This window comes from Musa acuminata, chromosome BXJ3-11, assembly GCF_036884655.1.
Source record: "Musa acuminata AAA Group cultivar baxijiao chromosome BXJ3-11, Cavendish_Baxijiao_AAA, whole genome shotgun sequence".
Taxonomy (NCBI): domain Eukaryota; kingdom Viridiplantae; phylum Streptophyta; class Magnoliopsida; order Zingiberales; family Musaceae; genus Musa; species Musa acuminata.
The window spans coordinates 8,065,425-8,089,886 of record NC_088359.1 but is presented as its reverse complement, the minus strand read 5'-3'; the positions used below and the strand labels follow the sequence as shown (position 1 = coordinate 8,089,886).

The 24,462-nt window shown below is 39.7% G+C and overlaps 1 long non-coding RNA gene and 1 pseudogene across 1 annotated transcript; both read left to right on the top strand.

Moving 5' to 3' along the window:
• The first annotated feature begins 553 nt into the window (after nucleotides 1–553).
• Nucleotides 554–1,423, top strand: LOC135652760 (uncharacterized). Its single transcript, XR_010502189.1, has 2 exons — nucleotides 554–1,178; nucleotides 1,265–1,423. It is a non-coding gene; the product is annotated as an uncharacterized LOC135652760 (long non-coding RNA).
• Nucleotides 1,424–4,847: 3,424 nt separating this feature from the next.
• Nucleotides 4,848–8,873, top strand: LOC135652364 (serine carboxypeptidase 1-like; annotated as a pseudogene).
• Nucleotides 8,874–24,462: the final 15,589 nt, after the last annotated feature.

Sequence of the window (24,462 nt, the reverse complement as noted above, 5' to 3'; positions counted from 1 at the left end):
TTTGTCATATACGATGAAGTCACTTTTTTTATCTTCTTCTATCAAGAGATTTTCACTTTATTTTGATGTATCTTGATTTTTTTACATATACACTCTCCTAATTTATTTGGATATACATCTCTTTCCTAATATCTTGTAAGATAAATTAGATTCCTCTTCCTATTTAGTTCTAGAGATTCATGAAACAATATTTTCATTTGTTTTCGCTGGAGAGATTTCAATACTCGAAAATCTTTTTCTCTGTTACGATTAATTTTTTTTTAATCGGAGAGACTCAAAGATCTCTTTATCACATATTCAAACTTATCCAAGATAATTTTTTTATCTATAATTTTTTTAATCAAATTTAGATAATAATGAGGTTTCAAAAAGTTAAAAAAATCATCATCCATGTCTTCTTTAATATGTTCTTCGGAAGGTGATTAAATTTTTAATCCACTAATCATTCTGTACAATTTGTTATTTATTGATAAAAATAGACTCGTTGATGTCATAATCAATTCTTCGTGACACCGAGCTCTCCTTGGTTTCTCTCGTTTCTCAACTTTTTCTTTTACGTTTCTTTCTCTACTCATATCTCATATTTTCCGTTTCTTAATTCTCAAGAATCTTAAAACGTTTCTTATTTAATTAATCTTCTATTTAATTATATAGTTTATATTACCGATTTGGAAGCTTTTTGCACATTTGGGGCGATTTAGTACTTCCGGATAGATTCTGAAAGGACGAGTCGTCTCAGGTAAAGGCCCCATAAAATGGAGCTTTTCTGGGTAAATCCGGTGGGTGCTTCTTCACGACGGAGCTGGCGATCGAAAGTGCGGCCTATGGAAATTGGAGGACCATTGTTCTTCAAGCTGGCGATCAGCTTGTGGTGGTCTCTGATGTGCACACGAAGTGTTTGGCTGGTATGGATTTCCGTCAACCTTCATCGGAGTTCTTGGTCCAGAAGGACCGAGTTCTGATCCTTCCTGCTTTGGCGGCGTTGATGCTTGTTTGGATGGAGTTTCCGCCGTGGGTTCAAGAAGGCCAAACGAGAAGCCACTTCAAGATTCCTACTCAACGCCAACGGGTAAGGATCCCGTTGATTCCGTTCCTATTCGGAGGATGTTTCAGGGGCTTTCTTTCTTGGTCAAGGGTTCCCAGTGCTGAATTCCAAGACTCAAATTGTGGTTCCTCAGGTACAATTTCTTGCTCTTGGAAGAAGATAGTGATTGAGAATTGGGAAATTTTTGTTGGTTTTAAGGTTGTCTTGTATGGTGAATAGGGCAAATGAAGATCCATTCTAGTTGTGGTGGAGAAGGAATGCGTTGCTCGTATTAACAGTATGCCCCGCCCATAAAACTTTGGTTTATGTATTATTTTTTTCATATGGCTTGTGTTGTATGTATTATTTTTTTCAAAAAAAGAAATTAGCCTTTACTAATTATAACAAAAAAATACAAGTTCGTCCACATCACAACGAACCGAAAAATCTAATTTTGGAGGGCAAGTGTCTCTCCATATGTAAGTGCTGCATGTAGGTTTGAAAAAATCCACTTGTATCTTGGTTGAGATTGGTGCATCCTCAAGATTTTATAAATTAAATTCATTAATAAATGAAAATTGAGTAGAAAAAATAACTCATTTTTCCTAATAGACTCTAGTTTCTTTAAAATTTTTCATAACATGTCAAATCAACAGAATCTTTGTATTGTTACATGATCAAAAACATTCTGATGATTCTGATAAAAACAGAATCTTTGTATCTAGTTATGAGTAACATGATTTTGTATGGTTGAATGGTGAAATGTTTGATCTTTAATAATTATTGGAGGTATGCTAGTGGAGAATCTAATTATTCTGATGAAGGTTTGACTTAATGGTCGGAGCCAGTGTGCCAGCCGGCCGGTGTACCAACACACGGTACATCGTTGTGTATCGATGTTTTGATGAGAAAGAAAAAGAGGTTGAAGAGGAAGGTCCGGTGGAGGAATAGAGGAGGAAGAAGGAGAAAGGAAGAAGAAGAAAGAAAAGGAGAAGAAGTGCAACGATACCTGGGAAGCAGTAGCATCACAGCGGCGAAGAGGCAATGCTGCTGCTGCATCGCAACAGTGAAGCAGTGAAGAAAAAGCGCTGCTGCAGCATCATGGCGGCGAACTGGCAAAGAGGCAGTGCCGCTGCAACATCGCAATGCGAATCAGCGAAGAGGTAGCGTCGCTGCAGCTATGAAGCGGCAAAGAGGCAGATTTGCTGCTGCATCATAGCGGCGAAGAGGCTGTGTCGTGGCTTCGTACGCGAGAAGAGCCCTAATATACCTTTTGTTTAAACACTGAAATGGACTAGGGCCCACCATTTTTTATTTTTTTTTATTATTTCAATGCAGACCGCACGAAACAGGATGGTCCGCGTATCAGTCCATGCCTCTGATCGGTACATACCACCCAAACCATACGGTTTTGGGCGGTACAACAATCCCTGATATTCTGATTATGATACTACGTTTGCAACTTTTAATGGTAATGTGCCATGAGAAATTAACCATAAACTTTTGTATGTATTATTAAGTGAAGTTCTTCACAAGAAAATTTTCAAATAAAAGAGTCACTTGAAGATGCTTAAACTATAAATGACATTTAATATGATATCATATAAAACATAGCAACGATTTCAATAGGCGCTCGGGCGCTCACCTAGGCGCTCATGCGAGGCGAGGCCTGAGCACCTCGCTTCATGTCCAGGCGCCTCGCTTCAAAGAGGTGCCGCCTGGGCGCTCTCCCGAGCCCACGCACCGGGTGCTTCGAGCGAGCGCCCGAGTTAATCCAGGCGACCGAACCAATGTTTTACGTTTGGTTCGGTCTCTGGAAAACATTGGTTCGATCTTTGGTGCTTTAGTTGGTTCAATCAAACCAACTAAAGCACCGATATCAGCCTCCGAGCATCCCTCTCGTGACTTCCCCAACCCTAACCCTGTTCGCAATTCTGCCACTGACATTTCCTCTCTACTATCGCTGCCTCTCTCCACTGTCGTTGTCCCTCGTCGCTGTCGTTGTTCTCCGCTGCCGTTGCCACTATTGTTGCTGTCGCTGCTCGTCGTCGTTGCCATCGCTGCCACTTTCACCGCTCCCGCTCCTGCAGCTGCTGCTCACTACTGCTTCTCTCAGTCAGCAGCCTCAGTCTTACTCTAACACTACTCCCTCGCTACCGTTGCCGCTACCGCTACTTGCTACTACCGCTACCACTACTGCTGCCGCTGCCACTATCGCCGCTCGCCATTATCGTCGCTCCTGCTCCCACTATCGATCCTGCTCCCACTTCCGCTATTGTTACTCTTACTCCCTCTTCTCACATCGACTCGATAGTATACTTTTAACAGTATATTAACAATATACTATTAACTGTATACTAGTAATAATATTTTTTTATTTATTAGATTAATAATATATTATTATGATTTTAATACTACTTTTTTTATTTATTTAAAATTATTGTTATTGTTTTGAATTTTGAGATTTTTTGTTAATGTGATATTGTGATTCTGTAAGATTTTTAATTTAATATCGTATTTTTATTTAAATAATTATATTAATTAATTATATTATATATTTTTATATTTTAGTGCCTCGTTTCACTCGGGCGAGCGCCTAGCACCCCGAGTGTTTTTGTACCTTGGTACCTTTTGACACCGAGCACTTTTTAAATCACTGAAACATAATAATTATTGAATTAGTCAATTGTGATTAATAAGAAATACATTTTTAAGAAATAAATGATTGACAATAAATGGTTAGATTGTCATAAAAATGTTATAATTATATGTGAAATTTATTGGATGAAGTTTAAAAATTGAAGGTTACTTGGACCAAATGTTAAAGTGATTTTTCCAGTCTAAATGCTAGATTCAAAATTTTTTTTTGCTTGAAAGCGTGTGGATAATTATAAAAGTGACATGATATCATAGCTACGACACCTAGTTTCTTTATATGGACCAATATATGATTCTCCTTTTTTGTATTCAGGCCCTTTCAAGTTAGAGCCCGAATTGGTTCACTCCAATGGACAACCAAAAGTAAAGAAAAATCCCTACTCATGGACTAAGTTGCTAAATCTAATTTTTGCAGATGAATTATTATGATTGTACATGTTTTTTTTTTTTTGTTACATTGTAGCAAATTGTTTGTTTGTTTTAGTGATTGACTAGGATGTATTATGTTATATTGTTATAGAAAATCAAAGTTAATCTTATAATTTATAAAAAATTCCATACCACACTGACTATCCTTGTGATGAAGTCAAAATCATTACTTTCAAAGTTTAACTCGATGTCAATCCAAGAACTGTTAGGTAACAAGTTCACAAGTGCCCTTTATGGAACTTTTTTTTTTCCAGGAAAAAAAAAACTATATTAGCTTTTCAAAAGTCTACAAAACGACCTATTAAGGACATTACAAAAAGTGGATGTGAAATTGCTCCTTCCAAAACATGTCGGTTTTCATATTCCATAAACAACAGCCCAATTGGCTGCTTGATTGCATTACCTAAAGCAGTGAATGCAAGAAAAGCTTCCCAGTTGACCCTTTAATCATTGTATATCTTTGATAATACTCTCTATCTCCTATAACTCCTAAGGAGGAGATTCCTCATTGGCAAGGTAATTAATTATGATTTGAGAATGTAGCTCCAAAATTACATTTCGAAAGACATTAATTCATATATTTCTTAGTCACAAACCAAAGCTTCTTTGATGATTCTTTTTATTATTAACTTTATGTTAGATCACTTTTGTCTAATTAGTGCATTTTTAAATTGATTTGCATAAGATATCATGAAGCTTTTTTTCCTTACGAAAGTATTTTTTCTTGGCAATATGATCCCCAACATCACTTGAACTTAGAAGAAATTTGCAGGTATCTAGCATTATTGTTATGGATTCTCCAGCAGGAACAGGATACTCTTATGCTGACACAACTGACTACACTACAAATGATACTCAGACAGTTTCAGATTTATATGAATTTGTAATAAAGTTTTGGAAAGTGATGGTTATCATCTTTTCACACCCAATAATCTTTGTTATTTTACCAACATAAAATGGATGTTTGTAGTGGTTTTCCGAGTATCCCGAATTCCTTCCAAATCCCTTTTATTTGGCTGGTTGCTCATATAGTGGAGTTTTAGTACCAGTGTTAGCTCAAGAGGTAGTGAAAGGTGTGCCCACAAAACAGATCTATCACATGAAATACATAAATATAGGTGATCGACATGATTATCCAACCAGTGGATAAAACTGTTCTTTTATTGCTTTGTATGCATGATCAAGGTCTCAAATTTCAATTTTCTTTCCTTGTCTTTCTTTTGATGTGCTGCATTGATCTATATTTCAGGTATTGAATCTGATAAAGGCCCGAAGCTAAATTTCAAGGTTAAATTTGATACTAACTGTTGTCGTTAATATTGGTTGTGATATCCAATGCTAAATGAAGTTCTTAGTGTTTTTACTAACAATGTAGTTGGCCTGAAGCTTAAGTTCTTTATTTCTCTTACAAAATATCTCAGGGCTACTCATTAGGCAATGCAGCAATGAATCTGGATATTGAAAGCAGTTCAAGGTTCCATTTGCACATAGGATGGGACTAATACCAGATGAACAATACGAGGTCTCCACCTTGTCATGCATAACTCCTCTTTGCTACTGAAAAATAGTTCCATTCAGTGACTCCAATATTAAATGTGCTCGTAATGTGAAGAAAAGCATATGGGGAATTGATACGCTTATGTCATACATGGATCAACTAGATCTTTATTCTTCTGAATTGTTTCAGGATTTGGTTAACTCATGTGAAGGGAAATATTTTGGCAACAGTAACCATGATTGCTTGAGGAACTTGGAAAATTTTCAATGGGTAAGACAAATTTTGGTCTTGTTTGATTTGTCCTATCCGGTAATAATACTACTTTTGACTACAGCATATTAAAGATATAAATAAAGACCACATTCTTTGCTTGCCGTGTCATTTTACCATGGGAAACAACATGGTAGCCTATAAATATGACTCCTTCAGAACGTATGAGAGCATCCATGGCGAGACTCAATATAGTCCTTATTGCCATGTTAGTAATTTCTTTAACACTTTTATGTGGTTATATGATGTCTGGTAATTTTCTCATGTTGAAAGTTTAGATACTTCCTTAGGATGGCTGACATAACTAAATTGCATGTATGTAACAAATGTTAAAAGAACAAATTTGATTTATACAAATAGTAGTTGATATCAAAACTATACTGAACAAAGAAAATATTTGTGTAGACTTCCTGTGATATGCAATTGAATTTGGTGTTTACAATGGTCCTTTGGACAACCTGATTTTTTGTTGCTTTGTTCTTAAATAGGAGTATGAAATGGCCCCAAAAAGACTTCTTGACTTGGAAACTTCAAGGCAGATTCTACATGCTATGCCAGTAAGAGCTATATTCATGCTATGATGTATGCAATTTTACTTCTATTATTATTTATATATCATTGATATATTTGAGAAATTTACCTTTTTCGAGAGTCATTGGTAAAATTTCATTGTCCCATATTTCATTTATTTGATAACACCTAATGATAGATTATCACAAACATGATGAAACTCTTGACCAAATCAATGCTTATGATGCCGAACTTGTGGAGACATTATGTCCATTTTTCAGTTTTGGACTTCTTTAGAAACTTTATTCTTCAACTCATTGCAAGATTACAGTTACCTTGATTGTCAGTATTGATATATGTACCTCTCCTAGTAAAATTTTTGGTTAATTTTATGGATATGCTTACTTTTAGTTTTTCAGGCTGAAGTTTCTGGACCTTAGATAAGGTGCACCAAACAAATAAACTTTGAGAGAGTCATTTTGGACTTGACACCTTATCATTTGAATCTGACAAAGAAAGGTTATAGAGCGTTCATCTATTGGTATGATTTCTATTCATGTCGGACAGCTCCTCTCCTTATTTAGTCATCTCCCTTCTTAAAATTTTATGCCATAATAAACTTTGTATCTCCCAGTTTCTTTTTATATGCTTGTGTAGTCTAACACAGTTATGATAATATTAGAGCTCTATACATGCCATTCCCTCGTGCTGTTTCACTCTCCAAATTGATCGTCAACCTTCATGTTATTATCCACCATCAACCTTCTCATTTGAATCTGACAAAGAAAGGTTAGAGAGCCTTCATGTATGGGTATGGTTTCTATTCATGTCGGACAGCTCCCCTCCTTATTTAGTCATCTCCCTGCTTTCTTAAATTTGATGCCATAATAAACTTTGTATCTGCCATTTTCTTTTTATATGGTTGTGTAGTCTAACACGGTTATGATAATATTGGAGCTCTATACATGCCATTCCCTCGTCATGTTGTTTCGCTTTCCAAATTGATCATCAACCTTCATGTTATTATCCACCATCCCAATGTCTGTCTTTTCCTTTATATCTTTCATTGGCCTCTCCCTTTGTCATCCTGACCTAAGTTCTTTGTTGCCCGTGAAACGAAAGTATGAATATTTGTTTACAGGTTCATTGCAACTTTTTCAATCTTTTAGACTCGTGTAGATGTAAATATTATAGGAATTCGGAATTACCTGAAACAAATAATTATGAAAATTATTCAAATCTATTTATTATATTCACTGAGTACTTTAAAACAAATAACGAACATGAGAAATTTATATTAATTAAATATGAACAAATCAATTAGGTATAGCCTTTTTTTAATGGTAATGCCAGCAAACTTCACACCAATATATATATATATATATATATATATATATATATATATATATATATATATATATATATATATATATATATATATATATATATATATATATATATATATATATATATATATATATTGAAATATCATTATTTGAATACAGCTAGAACTCAATCTTAGTGGTTCAATTTATGTGTATCTTTGGAAGATATTGGATAAGAAATTAACACAAATGTACGACACAAGCATCTATCACAGTTTAACTTTCTAAGCCCGAGTAATGTAAGAGGCTGTGTTTGTTTTCTTAGTGGGGATCATGACATGGTGCTCCCATATACTGCAACACTCCAGTGGATCTGAGCGTTGAATTATTCTGTGATTGCAAAATGGCATCCGTGGCTTGTTGACGACCAGATAGAGGGGTATGTCTTCCTACCGTCTTACGAGCGTCATGCTATTGTTTCTTATTAAAATTTTGCATATTGTTAACAACTGGACAAGTAATTGCTTATCCCTGAGTTCAATCAAACCTTTTTGTTTCGCAAACTTCGTCCATGTAATTCAACTTCCTCCTCAACTTGAATGCAATTCGTACGAACATAATATACTATTACTCTACAGTCAATGTAACATATTAGTCTTGTGGCTACAAGTCATTTGCACTTGAAAAAAGCTTTCAAAATGATATTATGTTCATTTAACAGCATGCTTTAATATGTCCATGTTTCTTTGCATAGGGAGCTGGACATACTGTGGCCGAGTACATGCCACGTGAGGCATTGGTTGCCTATCAGAGGTGGATCGATGGTGCTGACTCTCTGTAACAGTTTGCTTTGGGAACGAACATGAGATTTTGCGCAAATATCTTGAAGTACCTTTTCAAGGCAGATGGACTAACTGTCGTGATCAACAGGATTTTGTGTCTTTAAATTTGACTAGAATTGCAGTAACTCTTGTGGGAGCTATCATATATCAGATCGAATTAGCTCCATCGTAAAACAAGTTGGGTTACTTTATTTTCTTTTGTGAAGGTTATTATTATTATTTTGCTGGATAAAATCGTGTGATTGAAGTTATATTGCTTTTAAACAAGAATGTAGAACTCCAAGAAACCATAACAAGATTGATTTGTAATTTTTTAACTAACTCTTTAGTACAAAGATTAGAAAAATGGGAAATATTCTGGTTTTATTGTGTGTTCGAAGTTATTTCACTCTTTTATCTAAAGAATTAAAAAAAAGAGAATGAACAATTTTAGAAAACAATCATCCTCTTTAATTTTTTTTTAAATATAAAGCTAATTTCAGGGACTAAAGCTAATTTTAGGGACTTTTGAGCCTCCACTATTTATTTTTAGGAGGATGACTATTTACTTTTTGTGTAAGCTTATTTCATAATAGAGGAACATGAATGCTCGAGCACTAACCATCCGAGCTAAGCTACTTGTCATGTAGAGAAATTTTGAACTGAGTTCAAAACTTTTATTAGCCTATTAATTTTATTGACCCGGCTCAAAATATCGTGAATCGAGTTGCGACCTATTCGAACTTTAAATCGGTCAACCAATTCAATTCAACCGTAATTAAGTCAACCCACAACCTCCTTCCTCGTTCGCATGAAGGAGAAGAAAGAAATATCGTTGATATCTATATTAATACAACATGACCCGTTCCGTATGTAAGGAGTCATATGGGATAAAGCAAGGTTTCTCAACTTTGTTTCTACATAAAAACCAAGGTTAAAAAGGGTTTCTGAGCTGATCCCTCTTATGCTCAAGTTAGTACTTGATTACACATTTTCTCCTCATCTCCTCTTTAATCTAGAGCTAAGGATGTATTTTTATACTAACTTCAAGGGGGAGACATCTTGTAAAGATCCTATAGAGAAGACAATTTGTAATTGACTCGAACTGACTTTTGATCTTCCTAAAATATTCCTATGAATATTTCTCAAGGGAGCCGGTTCGTAACCGACCCGAACTATCTTCTAATCTTTTGAGAATATCTCTACGAATATTTCATAGGGAGTTGGTTCTACTTGAATAGCCTTATGAACTTTTAGGAATATTCCTATGAATATTCTATAGGGGGAGTCAGTTCATAACTAACCTGAACTGTGTTGGGTCCAGCCCATATGTGGGCTTGGACAAATTGGGCCTATTGAGCCCAAATCACTAATTAAGGTGAAGTAAGGCAAATTAGGGCATGCAGAGAAAATGCATAGCAGGGTGCAGCGTGCAGCGTACGTGCACAGTGAACAGCGACGACGTGCAGAGAGAAAAGAGGAGAGAGAAATAGAGAGAGAAAGTAAGGTTTCTGAGTTTTCTGCTTGACGATCGGTGGCCAAACGTTGTCAGTTTCGGCCCAAATTTTATGTGGAGAATCCTTGCAGCAAACTCTACAATCCTAACGGTGTTGATCTGCGGTTTACCCTCTCTAAGGTACTTTCCTGCGATATCCACTCTGTGAGACCTAGAATTCTTTTTGGAGGAGATTCACCTATGTGATGAATATATGGTATTCTTGAGCCAAGATCTATGTTCTTGATGTTATTCTGATCCTCTAGTTATTCTAGAGAAGACCTACTGTAAACCTGTTATCATCATTATTGATAGTGGAAGTTTGAGGTGGACTACGGTCCCGTGGTTTTTCCCACATTGGGTTTTCCACGTTAAAAAGATTTGGTCTCACTGTGTGATTGATTTATTGCTTTATTGTTTATGCTGTGCTGATTGATATTTTCATTTGGATATCAAGTTGGTATTTTGATGAGGAACCTATTTTGATACACAAAGAGGGAAAGAATTATTCCGCATTAACAGGTTTCTTCCCAACAAGTGGTATCAGAGCTAGGTTGTTTGGTGATAGTTTTCTTGTGTGATTGAAATGGAGCAGTCAGATGGTATGATTAAATTGAACTCATCAAATTATTCCACTTGGAGGCATCTGATGGAAGATTTGCTCTATTGCAAAGATTTGTATAAGCCTATCAAGGTTAAAGATAAACCTTCTATTATGGACGATGAAGAATGGGAAGTTCAACATAGAAAAGCTATTGCCTATATTAGAAGATGGATGGATATAAACTTGCATGAGCATATTTCAGATGAAACCAGAGCTGATGTTGTTTGGCAAAGGTTAGAAAATCTTTTTGCGAAAAAGACAGTGGGAAATAGAATTTCTCTCCTCAGAAGGCTTGTAAATTTGAAGTATAAAGATGGTGGTAACATTATTGAGCACATAAGCCTATTTCAGAGTCTTGCAAACAAGTTGGTTGCTATGAAAATGAATATAGATGATGAGATGCAGGGATTATTACTTCTCAGCTCTTTACCAGAAAGTTGGGAAACGTATGTGGTGACTATTTGTAACTCCACGCCAGAGGGGACTCTAACCATAGATATGGTTAAAGACAGTTTGCTAAATGAAGATGCAAGAAGGAAAGAACAGGGTGAATCTTCTTCTGGTGCATTTGTTACTGAAAAACAAGAAAGACGTGGAAGAAGTCATAGCAGAAATCCATATGGTTATAGAGGAAGATCCAAGTCTAGAAGAGATATCAAATGTTTTCACTGTAACAGACCAGGTCACATGAAGAAAGAGTGTAGGTTTTGGAAGCGAGAACAGAATGAAATGAAGAAAAATGAGAAAGAGACCAATACAGTTGCTGCTGAAGGTAATATCACTATTGTCTGTGATGAAGGTTGTGTTAGCCTTGTAGCTCAGGACAGTAATTGGGTAATTGACTCTGGTGCTTCATTTCATGTTACTTCTCATGGTGATTTCTTTAGATCTTACACTGCTGGTGATTTTGGTAATGTCAGAATGGGAAACAATGGTACATCTAAGATTGTGGGTATTGGAGATATTTGCTTGGAGACCAGTATTGGGAGCAAATTGATACTCAAAGATGTAAGGCATGTTCCAGATATTCGTCTTAACTTGATATCTACAGGTAGACTTGATGATGAGGGCTTTGCACATTATTTTGGTGAAAGTAAATGGAAACTCACTAAAGGTTCTCTAATTGTGGCAAAAGGAAAGAAGATTAACTCTTTTTATGTCATGGAAGCTAAGCTACATAAAGGAGAGATTAATGCAATTCGAAAAGGTGAAAGTATAGATCTTTGGCATAAGAGGCTTGGACATATCAGCGAGAAGGGACTTCAAACTCTTGCTAGAAAGCAGTTCTTACCAGAGTTGCAAGGTACATCTCTTAAATCTTGTGATCATTGCTTAGTTGGAAAAACACATAGAGTTGCATTTCAGACATATCCATCATCTAGAAGATCTGATGTTATTGATTTAGTTCATACTGATGTTTGTACTATGCAAACTAGAACTCTTGGAGGTGCTCTTTATTTTGTTACTTTTATTGATGACCATTCTAGAAAAGTTTGGGCTTTTGCTTTGAAATCTAAAGACCAGGTACTCGATGCTTTCAAGGAGTTTCATGTTAGTGTTGAAAGGGAAACTGGCAGAAAGCTAAAGTGTGTTCGATCAGATAATGGTGGCGAGTACAGGGGTCCTTTTGAGAATTATTGCAAGTTCCATGGTATCAGGCTTGAGAAAACAGTTCCTAAAACTCCTCAGCAGAACGGTGTGGCAGAAAGGATGAACAGAACCATTGAAGAAAGGATTAGGTGTATGCTTTCCCATGCCAAGTTACCAAAGTCATTTTGGGGGGAGGCTATGAGAACTACAGTTGATCTGATAAATCTTTCTCCATCAGTTCCTCTGCTAGGTGATATTCCAGAGAGAGTATGGAGAGGAAAGGATATATCTTATAATCATTTGAGAGTCTTTGGGTGTAAAGCATTTGTTCATATTCCCAAAGATGAGAGGTCCAAGCTTGATAATAAGGCAAAAGCATGTATCTTCTTGGGATATGGTCATGAAGAGTTTGGGTACAGATTATGGGATCTAGTGAACAAGAAGATTATTAGAAGCAGAGATGTTGTGTTTCTTGGCTTTGGTTCCAAAAGAGGTGAGTCCATCCTCACATCATCCATCACTCAGTCCTATAACTTAGGTCAGAATGTCTCTTCCTTCTCGGGCAAGTTCCTCTCAATCTATCGATATCAATCAGTCAAGTTCACACGTTGTCATAATCCAAGATCGAGAGGAGCCCTAGCCTCTTCCTCCTCAAGGGGGGTAACTCCCATGGACCATAGGATTATATGAGATTTAGGACTGATGAAGAGTGCACATGAATGTAACTTAGTAGTGGGCGTTCCACTCTTTGAGTGATTGTGAATCAAATACTCTATCTCGATCGAGTTTAAGTTGTAGGCTCCCCATCTTAACTAGTATCCATTTAGTTTAGTGTCAAGATCCTTATCTTTATCTTGTGATGCCCTCAAGGCGAGACTCTAACCCCACCCCACGCCCCACCCCCACCCCCCCCCCCCCCCGGATGGCCCCTATCTCCTGGCATTATCTAATAGTGTTCATTAAGAAATACAAGTGTGTCGACATTGTAGGGAATTCTGGGGGCAACATCACATGTGTAACAGAAAAACAAAAAGCAAAAATTCATAAAATTAAAAACTATGTATATGAAAAATTATGTTACCTAGGGAGATTGTATATCTCTAAATCCCTACATATTTATAGGAGAGGGTGAAGGAGGTCAAGCACCCTCATCTCTAGCGATGATCCACACAGCAGGGCTATAACGACGCTCCTCAAATCTCTAGGCTTACTATCTGAGGAGGAGTTGGGAAGAGGAGAATAGGAGATGGCAACCAAAATCCTATAGCCTATGAGCATTTGGTTCCCTTATATTTGTAGATGTCCCTTGTTAACTTTACCTTAATGGATCTCCATTGGGTACTGGATCTCCATCCAACTATCCAAATATTTTAGATTAGATCTCTATCCAATGATCTCTCATTGGCTCTTATTGAATCTCATCCATAGGATTTAATAATTCAGGGGCTTATTGGATATCCAATAAGATAGGGGCTCCAACGAATATTTCATATTCGAACCTCTACTCGTCGTAATGTCTACCATATATGTGTGACCATCTAGGCCCAACATCGAGCTAGCTGTGATATCACGAACGGTCGTCGTGCACTCGCAACAACTCCGTTCAACGAACCGTTCGTCGCTCACACCTACATGTACAACTGCTTGACAGTATGTTTTCTCTTGTTTTTGGGTCATTTTGCTTGTAAAAATGTAAGTTCGAACAAACTGCAGCGTTACAAAGCGACCGCTCACCGAACCGAGCAAAACAGCTCCGTTTTCGCATGCCGCGGGCTGATTTCTGGAATCTGCCTCCGCTCACCAAAACGTCAGCCATCTCAGCCCCTTTGAACCCCTCGGGTGGCACAGGGCTGGATGGGCTTTGGATATATACCGGGCGTTGAACACTCTTTCGCAAGTTCGCACGTTGCCTTGACGGGAACTTGTTGTCGCGCCCGGGACCAGGTGAGCGGCTGTTTGTGGGCTTGTAGCTGTTCGTTCAACCTTCTAAAGCCCTTGTTTTCCCCCTCTCCCTCTTTTCTCTTGTGCACGCAAGGTACTTGCTGAATTGCTTGTAAAGCTTCCCCTTTTCGTGAGACGTCGGGACTTGTCCGTCTCTCGTTCTTTCGAACTAATCAACTTTCTCTTTTTACAGGTCCTTCGGGACCTGCGAGAGGTTACAAGTGGGCTGATCCTTGTGGAGTAATATCGCAAGGGCGAAGCGCGACTTAGGCAATGCAAGCTAAGTTCACGTCTTTACCGCAAGGGTGACTTGCGACTTAGGCAACGCAAGCTAAGTTCGCGTCTTTGGCCGTAAGGGTGCCTCACGCCTTAGGCAATTCCAGCTAAGGCCGTGACATTGTGGTATTAGAGCAGGCAAGCACTTCGAGCGAGCAACAAATGAACTTCGCAACTTTGCCATGGCAAAGCATCGTGGCGAATCAAGCAAGACGGGGCAAGCCGGACCCTTGCCCCAAGCAGCCGCAGGTGGGCTGCATGTGCACACTGGCTCTCATGCTGTTGGAGCCACTCAAGAGGAGCGCGACAGCGAACATAATGAGCGAGAAGTTGGCTACTCTTTGCGACCGGAGGAAGCACAATCTGGAGTGCTAACTAGGAAAAAAAGTCACAAGGAGATACTCACAACGGCGGAAACCCGCCTGGATGTTCTTGAAGCGAGCATGGAGGAACTCTACCATGGCCAACAAAGGCTTGTTGGGGTAAAGAGCTCGCAAGAGGAAGCAAAGTCCAGGATCGACAAGGTCGAGGCCCTAGTCGACCGACTGTCTGATGACACCAAATACTTCGTGCAACACTTACAAGATGTTGTGGCGGAACTCACTTCAAAGGTGGCCATGCTCACAAGAACACTAAATGCGGGAGGAAGCAACACCTGCATTGCACCGCCACAAAATTTGAGGGCACTTGAGCCTTATGGATATGGAGGGGCTAGAGATGCCAAAGAGCTCGAGAACTTTCTGTTCGACATGGAACAATACTTTCAAGCTACGAGGCCCGATTATGAAGATACCAAAGTTTTTATAGCAACAATGTATCTGAACGGAGATGCGAAACTTTGGTGGCGAACCCGTTGGGAGGAGATCCAACAAGGTCGGTGTCGAGTCGACACATGGGAGGACTTGAAACGGGAGTTGAGAACTTAGTTTCTACTGGAGAACACAGAGTTCGTCGCAAGAAGAAAGTTGAGACAACTCCGCGAGAGTACCACCATCCGAGACTATGTGAAACAATTTTCTGCACTAATGTTGGACATACAGGACATGTCCGAGAAGGACAAGTTGTTCAACTTCCTCGATGGTTTGATGCCATGGGCTCAACAGGAGCTAAATCGAAGGAATGTTACCGATGTGGTCGGGGCAATTGCTGTTGCAGAAAAGCTCGCCGACTTTGTTTCCTCTGAAGACCCAGGGAGAAGGAAACAATCTTCAGGCAATCGCCCTTCAAAACATTCTCGAGGGAAGGAGCTCGGGGGCGAGCAAAAGAAGAAGAGTTCCCACAAAGGGCCAAACCCGAAAGACAAGGCCTCAAAACCTGGAGGATGTTTCTTGTGCGGAGGACCGCACATGGTGAGGGAGTGCCCACAAAAATAGGCACTCAATGCTTTGACGGCTTCCATCCACCCCCCCAATCGAATAAGGGCAAAGCTGTTGCTCTTAGTTCGAGTAGTTCTAAATCCAACAGCGACGACGAGGAGTCGCAAGGACCCCGAATGGGAGCAATGCGTTTGTTGAACGCTATGCGGGGTCAAGTGGGGGAGAACATGAAGACAAAGTTATAAAAAGCAGGAAGTAGTCAGCTGATGTATGTGGACATCAAGCTAAATGGTCAAACGACCCGTGCAATGGTGGACACGGGCACTACCCACAACTTCATAGCCGATCGAGAAGCACAGCGACTTGGGTTGATCTTGGAGAAGAGCCCAAGCCGAATTAAGGCGGTGAACTCGGAGGCCAAGTGAATCTCCGGGTTAGCGAAGGGAGTTCCCATCAAACTCGGGACATAGAGCGGGAACACCAACATGATGGTCGTGCCATTGGATGACTTCCAAGTGATTCTTGGAATGGATTTTATGCACGCGGCGAAGTTGGTGCCAATGCCATTCTTGAACTCCCTATGTATGATGGGAGGTGACGACCCCTGTGTGGTTCCCGTCTCTCGGAGAGGAACCAAGGAGCCCCAACACATATCGGCATTGCAATTGAAGAAGGGGGTACGAAAAGGCGAACTAACATTCGTGGCAGCTATGAAGTTAGAGCCACTCGACAAGGAGGCCAATCATGAACCTGCTGTGGTGGCGAATGTCCTGAAAGAGTTCACTGACGTTATGCCACCCGAGTTGCCGAAGACTCTTCCGCCACGCAGGGGCGTGGATCATAAAATTGAGCTGGAGCCAGGAGTGAAGCCTCCAGCGAGACCACCCTACCGCATGGCCCCGCCAGAGTTGGCAAAACTCAGAAAGCAGTTAGGTGAACTGCTAAGTGGTGGTCTCATTCGCAGCTCTAAAGCACCTTTCGGAGCTCCAGTTCTCTTCCAGAAGAAACAAGATGGGAGCCTCCGATTATGCATCGACTACCGAGCCCTTAACAAAGTGACAGTGAAGAACAAGTATCCTATCCCGCTCATCGCGGACTTGTTCGACCAGTTGGGCAAAGCTAAGTATTTCTCGAAGCTCGACCTTCGGTCGGGGTATTGGCAGGTACGCATTGCTGAAGGCGACGAAGCGAAGACTACTTGTGTGACCAGGTATGGAGCGTTTGAGTTCTTGGTGATGCCCTTCGGCTTAACTAATGCTTCGACCACGTTCTGCACTCTCATGAACTAGCTATTCAAGGAGTATTTGGATAAGTTTATGGTCGTCTACTTGGACGATATCATCGTCTACAATCAAATGCTCGAGAAGCACGTCAAACAACTTTGGACAATTTTCAAGGTTCTTAGGGAGAACACCTTGTTCGTGAAAAGGGAGAAATGCCACTTTGCCCAAACTGAGATCTTATTCTTGGGGCATCGAATTGGTGATGGCTCCATTCGGATGGATAAGTCGAAGGTGCAAGTAGTTGCGGAATGGCGAACTCCAAAGAAGGTGCCATAGTTGAGATCCTTCCTTGGTTTCGTCAATTACTATCGACGCTTTATAGCGGGATATTCGAAGCAGGCAACTCCACTGACGGAGTTGCTGAAGAAGGAGCAGCCTTGGAAGTGGTCTGACAGATGTGAAATAGCATTCCAAGATCTTAAGGCTGCTATTCTGGAAGAATCAGTGCTCAAATTATCGGACTATGGAGAGCCCTTTGAAGTCCATACAGATGCTTCGGACTTCGCTATTGGGGGAGTACTCATGCAGGAGGGTCATCCGGTGGCCTACGAGAGCCGCAAACTCAACGAGACCGAGCGGCGGTATCCAATGCATGAGAAGGAGATGATAGTCGTGATCCACTATCTACGAGTTTGGCGACACTATCTCCTCGGGTCGCGATTTGTGCTAAGGACGGACAACATCGCCCTGAGCTATTTCCAAACTCAAAAGAAGCTCTCCCCAAAGCAGGCGCGATGGCAGGACTTCCTGGCTGAATTTGACATAGCAATGGAGTACAAGCCCGGGAAGGCAAATGTCGTGGCCGATGCGCTGAGTCGGAAAGTGGAATGCGTGAATGTCGTACAATTGGAGGGTAGAGGCCAAGCAAGTCAATTACACTCCAACTTCCTTTCCCGAATCAGGGATGGACTGTATAGTGAGCCCCAAGCAGTTATCCTGATGCAGCTCATCAAAGAAGGCAAGACACGACGATTTTGGGTCCAGGAGGGACTCGTTTACACAAAAGGGAATAGAGTTTATGTTCCCCGAGTGGACAATTTGAGGCGTGAACTCTTAAAGGAGTGTCACGATTCCCTTTGGGCTGGACACCCAAGCATTCACAGAACGTTGGCTCTCATGGAGAGGGCCTTCTACTGGCCGAAGATGGGGACTGATGTGGAGGAATATGTTCGAACATGCCTTACTTGCCAACAAGACAAGATGGAGTAGCGGAAGCCGGTGGGACTCTTGGAGCCGTTGCCCATACCAGAAAGGCCGTGGGAGAGCATTTCCTTGGACTTCATATCAAGCTTGCCACTTGTAGGGAGACTCGGATCGATACTCGTGGTGGTCGATCGGTTTCAAAGTATACAACTTTCATTGCTGCTCCCCTACACTATTCAGCAGAGGAGGCGGCCAAGCTGAAGATGAAGGATGTTGTGAAGTATTGGGGAGTCCCGCATAATATCATTAGTGATCGAGACGCTCGGTTCTTGGGACGATTCTGGACCGAGCTATTCAAATTGTTGGGGTCAAAGTTATACTTCTCTACAAGCCTCCACCCCCAAACGGATGGCCAGACTGAAAGGATAAACTCACTCCTGGAGCAATATCTTCGGCACTATGTGAGTGCCAACCAACGAGATTGGGTGAAGCTGTTGGACATTGCCCAATTCTCCTACAACTTGCAGCGGAGCTCTGCATCCAACAAGAGCCCCTTCGAGATCATAACTAGACAACAACCGTCGACTCCGCACACCATGGCCATTGGGTATACTGGGAGTAGTCCGTCAGCCTACCATTTCACAAAGGAGTGGCATCGAAATGCAAATATTACGCGGGCTTACTTGGAGAAGGCGACAAAAAGGATAAAGAAGTAGGCAGACTTGGGAAGGCGACCGCAAGAGTTCAAAGTTGGCGATTTGGTGTTGGTAAAGCTCCAACCAGCATCACTCCAATTCTTTAGGAACAAAGTCCACAAAGGATTGGTGTGCAAGTATAAAGGGCCCTTCCCAATTATCAGCAGGGTAGGCAACGTCTCTTACAAGTTGCAGTTGCCGACGTGGTTCAAAATTCACAACATTCTTCACGTCAGCAACCTAAAAGCCTACCACTCGGATCCGCAAGATGCTTCCCAAAGTGTTCCAACTCGGCTACCTCCTATCACAACCTTCTACGAGAAGTGAGTTGAAACCATTCTGGCGGACCGCAAGATAAAGCTACCCAACGGAGCTGAGTAGATAGAGTACTTGGTGAAGTGGCGAAAGCTTTCCTGAACTGAAGCCAGTTGGGAGCCTGAAGATGCCCTGCGACATGAAGAAGAAATCATCAACAACTACCAACAAGCGTCGACGAGGGCATCGACAGTTTAAGTGGGGGAGAATGTCACGAACGGTCGTCGCGCACTCGCAACAACTCCGTTCAACGAACCGTTCGTCGCTCACACCTACATGTACAGCTGCTTGACAGCATGTTTTCTCTTGGTTTTGGGTCATTTTTCTTGTAAAAATTAAGTTTAAACAAGCTGCAGCGTTACAAAGCGACCGCTCACCGAACCGAACAAAACAGCCCAAAACAGCTCCGTTTTCGCGTGCCGCGGGCTGATTTCTAGAATCTGCCTTCGCTCACCAAAACATCAGCCATCTCAGCCCCTTTGAACCCCCTGGGTGGCACAGGGTTGGATGGGCTTCGGATATATACCGGGTGTTGAACACTCTTTCGCAAGTTCGCACGTTGCCTTGACGAGAACTTGTTGTCGTGCCCGGGACCAGGTGAGCGGTTGTTTGTGGGCTTGCAGCTATTCGTTCATGTTTTCCCCCTCTCCCTCTTTTCTCTTGTGCACTCAAGGTACTCGCTGAATTACTTGTAAAGCTTCCCCTTTTCGCGAGACGTCGGGACTTGTCCGTCGCTCGTTCTTTCGAACTAATCAACTTTCTCTTTTTACAGGTCCTTCGGGACTTGCGAGAGGTTACAAGTGGGCTGATCCTTACGGAGCAATATCGCAAGGGCAAAGCGCAACTTAGGCAACGCAAGCTAAGTTCGCGTCTTTGCAACAAGGGTGACTCGCGACTTAGGCAACGCAAGCTAAGTTCGCATCTTTGGCCGCAAGGGTGCCTCACGCCTTAGGCAATTCCAGCTAAGGTCATGACAGTGAGTCATACATATCAAAACTCCTTCTGGCTTAGTAATTTATTATCTCAATAATAATTCACTCGACTCATCAATTACGGACGTACTATGCCACTACGTCGTAGTCCCCAAACGATATAGGGGAATCCAATCTATTAGACTTGTCTATCTTTAGTTATCATATACTTATAGTCCCTCATCCATCTAATATCAAGACTGTATACCGGGCATGGTGCTGTTAAACCCATACGATTTTTACTCAAGTCTCGCTCTAATCGGATTCTCACGGAGAACTCTTTCTCTCTTAATCTGAATGATCCTAGCTAGGAATTTATCTGAGCAAGAACATATGAGATATTTCTCTTATGACACCTAGAGTGGATGATCCTCTATTGACACTCAATAGTCCTCGTAAGATTGGTTGCCACTCCTAATAATCGGTTATGCTATATCTAAAACATCCAAGCTTATAAGTCCAATATCAAAGAATAAAGTACTCATACAGGATATCCTTGGTGTCTCAAGTCTAAGGACCAGGTACACCACTAGGACAATGGAATCATTGTTTGACAATGAGGTATCATTAATCATCCAGTATTCTGTGAGTGGATCAATCAATGAACTCATTCTCCAATGAGCACTTGCACTGTAGCCATAGTATCCCCGCATGAGCAGCTATGAGATCAGCCGCCTCCATCATATGTATGGGTATACAATACACTAGTCTGTTTGATTATATCGATGTCCCTCTCGAGTAGCCTATGACCGTGATTATTTAGGATCTGTGTTTAAAGGCGAATCAGTCTCATTATCGTGATCTTATCACAATCTGATTCTCATTACACAAATCCATAAACATCACATGCAATAAGTAATATAAAATGATAAAATATCAAATAATATAATGAGAAAAAAAGAATGCATACCATCTCGCAAGTTATTTGCTTTCTATTTTTGATTATATAAAAGGAAGAGTAACTACCATCTAATCGCATGGGGAGGTTTTAAATTCATTAGTGCCCCTTTAAATAATAAGGACCGGAAGAAGCTCTTTCTTGGTAAATCTAGTTAGGATTGAGGGTTCAACCATTCTTGGTCAGCTCACTCCTTTGATAGTGCCTCTCCCATGTTGTTAGCCGAGAAAGGGGACTAGATGCTTCAATTAAGGGATATTCTTTCCTCATTCGAGACTATTTGAAAGATGGATGAGAATTGGTTGGTTGATGCAATTCTTAGTTTGGCTTCTCAAGGTATATCTCGATCCCCTTCATCGTTGCATACTTTCGATCTTCTACAGTTTCATAATATCGATCTTTCTTTTTTATATGCATGGACTGTACTCCTTGAAGAAATAGTGGCATGGCTATTCTTCTAGTGTAGTTGTCGCCTCAGCAATCTCGACCCCTATCTATGAGGTGCTGCCCGAAGAGTTGGGTTTGACCTAGTTGGGCCAAGACACAAGCATCGACTGGCCCAAGAAGAGGTATAAAGTGGTCGTGAGGAGGGTCCCTCATCTTTTCAGAGGAGGTCCAAGGAGCCTGTCGTAAACGGAAGCCTTGTTTTGCCAACCCTGGAGCCTATGAGAGTCCTATTTTGGCAATGTTGGAGCCTATGGAGAGTCCTATTTTTACAACGTTAGAGCCTATAGAGAGTCCTATTTTGGTAGCATTAGAGCTTGTGGAGAGTCCCAAAGGGCCCTGGGTCTCCCTTGGGCCAAGGAGAAGAGGGGCCATGATTGATTTGTGCAAGGGGAAATCTCGGTATTTTGCTACTTTGACTATAGCCGATCTACCAGTTCTAACTTTAGGTTTTTTGTTGTAGCTAAGATGGAGAGGTTTATAGGAGGGGCAGAAGGTACAAGATAAATATGAAACCTTGGAGCAATATTACCTGGGAATCTCTTTGTTTGGGTCAGGCAAAACAAATCTAGCTCTCTCCTTCTAAGGTACTGCTTGATTAGAGTTATCATCATGAAGTATTGGTAAGCCAAGTCATGACATATTATTTTTTTTATTTTTTTACTCTTTTGCATATTTTGCAACACCATCATTATATGACGACCCTGTTTGACCGGCTTAGGATGCCAGTGTTGATCCTCCTCTTATTGTTCTAGTCGAGACAAGAGCTCGGGATGATCAATTGGCTCAAAAGTTGGAGGAAACTTAACAAGAGCTTACTACATTAGTCAAACAGTTGGAAAGCATCCGAGACAATAACCTAGTTATAGAAGAGAGGCTATTGGGGTTGGCTCAAGAGTTTGATTTGGTAAAGATACTCAATTCAAAGCTTGAGAAGAAGGCTGGTGTAGTAGAAAAACGAGCTCGAGAGCTTGGGGAGATGCTGGAGGTTAAATGGGGCAAGGTGCTAAGATATCAAGAGAAGATAGTTACTGAGTATAAGACATCTGTGAGATTTTAGAAGGAGTTGGAAAGGTTTGGAGTAGCCTCATAAAAATTTGAGTATATGATCACGTTAGTTCATTTCAATGTGTGATATATGGGACTAAAGTTTAAGGAAGACCCATTCATTGACTATTCTAAGGATCAGGGCATTCACATGGAATAAAATTTTAATATCTAATTAAAACTAAAATAATTAAAATATTTTAAAATAAAATAAAAATTTAAAAATAAAATCTATAGACACATAATTACGATTCTAAATGTATTTCCTCTATATGGTATTATCCCAAGTTAAGAAAATCGATCATAATATAATCAAGTTATAGATTATCCTATGTACTTGTTGTAGAGAATCAGGAGACTGGTCCAACACTAGTTTTATAAATATAAAAAATAAAAAATAAAAGCAATTGATAGTGTAGCTTAAAAGAGATGTTAAAAAGCAATGTAGTTATGAATTACGTTTAAAAATTAAAAAAAAAAGGTTTTCTGGTCGATCAAAGACTGCCACTTTGGTAGCATTCGAGAAAGCTACACGACAGTAACACACAAAAAAAAAAAAAAAATTGAAACGCCAAGAGGTAAAACAGGGAAAGTTAGGGGTTGATTTAAAATTTGAAAAAGGAAATGGAAACATAAATGCTTGAAGTTGAAATAGTAAAGAGAGAAGGGTAGATCAAGCCGGGCAGAGACATTATCCTTAACCAATAGACATTAAGTCTTTTAACAGGATTAAAAGGATATAATAGGCACCTACAATTTCACATCTTCTCGAGTGTAAGTCAAGTGCAATATCCAAAGGTCATAAGAACAAAAAAGATAGTTGAAAATGATAATTATCACATTAGATTACTTCGACAACGTGGATAATATTAAAATTAATTTATAAGGATTTCATCAGTGTATTATTATCAATTTTAATTTAAATATTTTAATCAGTGATTTAAGCTAAATAAAATTAATAGGCTAGTTAAATCATCAAACTCGAGTTGTGACATTTGGTATGACCTAGTATTTGGACATAGTGAAAAGACTTGAATAGAAAAAAAGTATATGTGGATGGAGTTAGACTCGTCACGATGTGAAGCCACTACTGAGTTACGTCTCGCATGCACTATGCTATGATTTGATTTTAGCTATAATGAATCTTGATGAGGATGTCAAATCCTTAAGTACGAGAGATTGTAGCATCCTTAATTAGTTCTATATATGGATAAAATTAAAATTAATTTATAAAAGTGTAACTGATCAATTTAAATATTTTTATTAGTGGTTTAGATCTAATAAAGTTGATAGGTCAATTAGCCAATTAGACTCAAATCATGACAACGATACCATTAGGGCTTCAGATGGATCTAAGATTATCAAGATTAAATATCAGATAATAATACCAACAGATCTCATCTTCTCTTAGTTCTTATAAGATTTGCATATTGATTTCTTTTCTTCTAAATTTTAAGATTTAATACAATATCCATGATGATTCATAATACTTTCATGCACATATAGTTTTGTGCGTCTACATATCTCATAATTTGTTCTTCAACATGCCAGCTTTCTTGATTTAGCCTATTACAATCAAAACTATGAAACGAAAAGCATGACAAAGAAAATCGAAGAAAAACCTAAAGAGTGTTGAGGAGAGAGAAAAAAAAAATTAAACTAAAAATAAATATCTAGAGATCAACAATAAAAAACATACCAAAAAATCAATGTTAAATTAATGTGATTCAATAAATCTTTTCTACATCAGAAAATCAAAATTTTACCATGTGAGATTAATTACATGACCTTGAGTTAGCCCTATTTCAATAAATCTTCTCACATAAATTTCAAAACAATTATCCTTTTTTTTTTTTCTCTTTATAACAATTCTAGAGATACTTTAAAGAGAAATCAAATAACACTAAAA